Here is a 3320-nt window from a genome sequence, read left to right on the forward strand (position 1 = left end):
ATGCATCTCCTTATACACGCTCATGCCCAGGTCGGCTGGGCTGGGCGCCGGCTCTCCTCCCCTGCAGTACACGCACTGCGGGCGGGCCTGCGGGACGACCAATCGACCGACATCCGGTCCAGTTTTTGTCGCGGCCTGTTTCGTAAACATTGTCCGACACACTCTGCGTTACACGCCACTCGCTCCGCCGTCTGCACTGTGCCGTGCTCATTCTGCGCCATTCGCTGCTCGCGTCGGCTGGCCGGCACGGAGTGCTCTGCGGGCGTGATGGGTGGTGGTGCGATGCGGGCATGGATTAGCGCGGTTCATGGTCAGCTGCTCAGATCTGTAGTGATTACGGTCGTCTGCGTGAAAAACGTGCGCAGAAACGGACGGACTGTTTGTGAATGTGCGTGTGTGTGTGGTGTGTGTGTGTGTGTGTGTGTGTGTGTGTGTGTGTGTGTGTGGTGTGTGTGGTGTGTGTGTGTGTGTGTGTGTGTGTGTGGTGTGTGTGTGTGTGTGTGGTTGTGTGTGGTGTGTGTGTGTGTGTGTGTGTGTGTGTGTGTGTGTGTGTGTGTGTGTGTGTGTGTGTGTGTGTGTGTTGTGTGTGTGTGTGTGTGTGTCATGCTTGGTGAGGTGGGACTGGTTCTGTAAGCACGCCAAGCAGCGACCTGTGCGGCTGCCAGCAAGTTGGTTTGTGCGGATGCTCTTCGGCGGCTGCGGCCGCAGTGACGGCGGGTTGGCCTGAGGACAGCGTCGGGCTGGCGACTAGTGCGCAGCCAAATCATCTTTAAGCTGCAGACACTTTCCGTCCCGCCCACTAACCATATCACGCATCTCCGCAGGAGTTGGAGCTGCAGGCGAAGGCTCACGGCCTGCCGCTGCACGACGAGCTGTGGAAGACGATGCCGGACGAGGCGCAGTGCGCGGCGCCGTCGGGCGCGAGACCAGCGTCGCCGCCGCCGCCGCCACCGCCGCCGCCACCCCGCCGCCGCTGCTCGCGCAGCCGCCGCAGCCGGCGCCGCCCGACGCCGCCGTCCAGCCGCCCGCCTGTCGCGTCAAACAGGTGAGGCTGACCGGCGACTACGCTCGAGACGGCGCCGGCGGCACCCGGCGACCACGCTTAAGACGAATAGCCGGCGTCGCTCGGCGGGCCGCTGTACCCAGCGACCATGTATCAGCTTCTGTTTCAAGCCGCGTGCCCAGGCCAAGGCTGATGGTGCAGGAACAAGAGCGGACAGTCAATTGTGATGTAAACTGAAGGGTTCTTCTTACCCGCCACCTGGCTCCGATTCTGAGATTTGACTCCCTTGATGAAGAACACACGTATAATAAAAAGCTTATCTCAGCTAAGCAATGAGTACCCATCTGAACCCAGGCTGTAACGATGTGAGTGGTATTCTGGTAGTGCTGCGAACATGCATCAGCGTCAGCCTTATTTATGCGCGCCTCTTTCCGTGCACGTGTGGCGAGAGTCCACGCGATGTAAATGTATACCACGACCCATTTCCTAACATCTGCATCGTTGCGAGACCTACGAGCTCAAAGGGATCGGACTAACCCAAAATTCATTTGAAAGTTCCACCCGTGGAAACTACGACTCTCTTGATGCATATGCGAACTTTTTGACGGGAGGTGCTATTTGCCCTATAATGATATACGCAAGTTTAGCTCTAAGGTGTGAATAATGATATTTGCAAACATGACGGAAAGTTTAGCGGTACTCTCAGATATGGCAACGCTTCAGCCTATATGACTCCGGGGGTTGCTGGGTCTAACCTCTGATGTTCCATGGTTACCGAGCGCAAAATGACCTCCCACGTCGGCGCGCCCAAAACTCCAATCATCGGTTTCCGGGAAGGACAACCCAGTCTCATAATGCAAAGAGTGAAATCTGCCCTCCGTCATGCATCATTTTAAAATGCATTTCGAATGCTTTGCGCGAACGGCTTTGGTTTCACAGTAAGGGCTACCGGTTAAGCAGAGCTTGCAGCACATACCCTGGAGTTGCCGCCCAGGGCGCGCCGATCCTGTTTATCGGATTATGTTACCTCCGGCCTTTTGCTGACAGAACTGGAAAGGATTTTACGCGCCGCAAGTGCTGCGACTCGACGGCCGGGAGCCGTGTTGATCATCTTTGTCTAGTTGCCAGCTAATCTTTCTGTATCCGTTGTGCCAAGCAGCGCGCATGCGCTGATAGTTAGTCCCTGGTTTACGGGTTTGCCATCTTTGTGGTAGACCACGGCGAGGCAAAGGCCCCTGCAAACCAAACGCTACGTTTAGAGCTCAAATGCTCGTCGCCTCGTTTTTTAACTGAAAGGTTTAGGTGAAAAACAGCGAATACAGTCGGCGTGCCCTAGAATACCAACGCACTACAAACAACACGAAATACACATTTTTTGGCCTTGATCAGAGCCTTTTTGAAAATGAGTGCCATGCCACAGCCATAGAATGAAAGGTGGGAGCCTCTCCGTGGCTCAAACGAAGCGGGGCGTTTTCAATCTGCACAAGTTATGGAATTTCAACTATGGGATTAAGGAGAAAAGTTAGGAGGTGGGGCTGTAATGCGGCTGTCCTGGGTTACCACGGGCGCGGGTACGTACTCGCCCAGGGAACCCACCCAGTGTTCTGCAGGATCCCAGCGGGATTTCCAGGCTGGGCGATCCGGTGGTGAGGCTTACTCAAGGATAACGGCGGCAGCATCAAGGCGATGCGAGGGCACAGGAGGCGGCCAATTATATGAGGGCAGATGCATGGGTGCTAACACTTAGAGGCAAAATTCAAGTAATGTCGAGAATTGCAACGCGCCTATGGACGTTTTTTGATTCCCAGCTCCCTTAAGCCTAGATGATATAAGCCAGGTTTTTGTCAAGCAAACTGCCGAGGAAGCCCTGACACACATAGTGATTAGTGGGGGGGGGGGGGCTGCTGTAAAGGGGCCGGAGCCCGCGGAACCTGCAGCATCCCGCCCTGACCGTGCGGGGGTCTCTGCCTGCCGCCCAGCCAGGCTCCGTCCGGCGCCGTTCTCCGGGAGGCGCCGTTCCGAGTTGGGAAGCCCGACACTCGCGGGCCGTGACGGTGCGCGCCGCTATCTGGTCGAAGAGCGCCCTCTATCGGCTGATCTTCCGCCCGGACCGCGGCTGATAGCGCGCCGAGGGGCCCGGTGCCACCGCACACGCAGGCCGGCCGGCCCCTGCCAGCGTCGAGGGGCGCCGGTGCCACGACGCACGCAGCCGGCCGGCCCTGCCAGCGCGAGGGGCGCCGGTGCCACCGACACACGCAGGCCGGCCGGCCCCTGCCAGCGTCGAGGGGCGCCGGTGCCACCGACACACGCAGGCCGG

Source organism: Pollicipes pollicipes, unplaced genomic scaffold (assembly GCF_011947565.3).
Source record: "Pollicipes pollicipes isolate AB1234 unplaced genomic scaffold, Ppol_2.1 Scaffold_6686;HRSCAF=7923_pilon_pilon_pilon, whole genome shotgun sequence".
Classification (NCBI taxonomy): domain Eukaryota; kingdom Metazoa; phylum Arthropoda; class Thecostraca; order Pollicipedomorpha; family Pollicipedidae; genus Pollicipes; species Pollicipes pollicipes.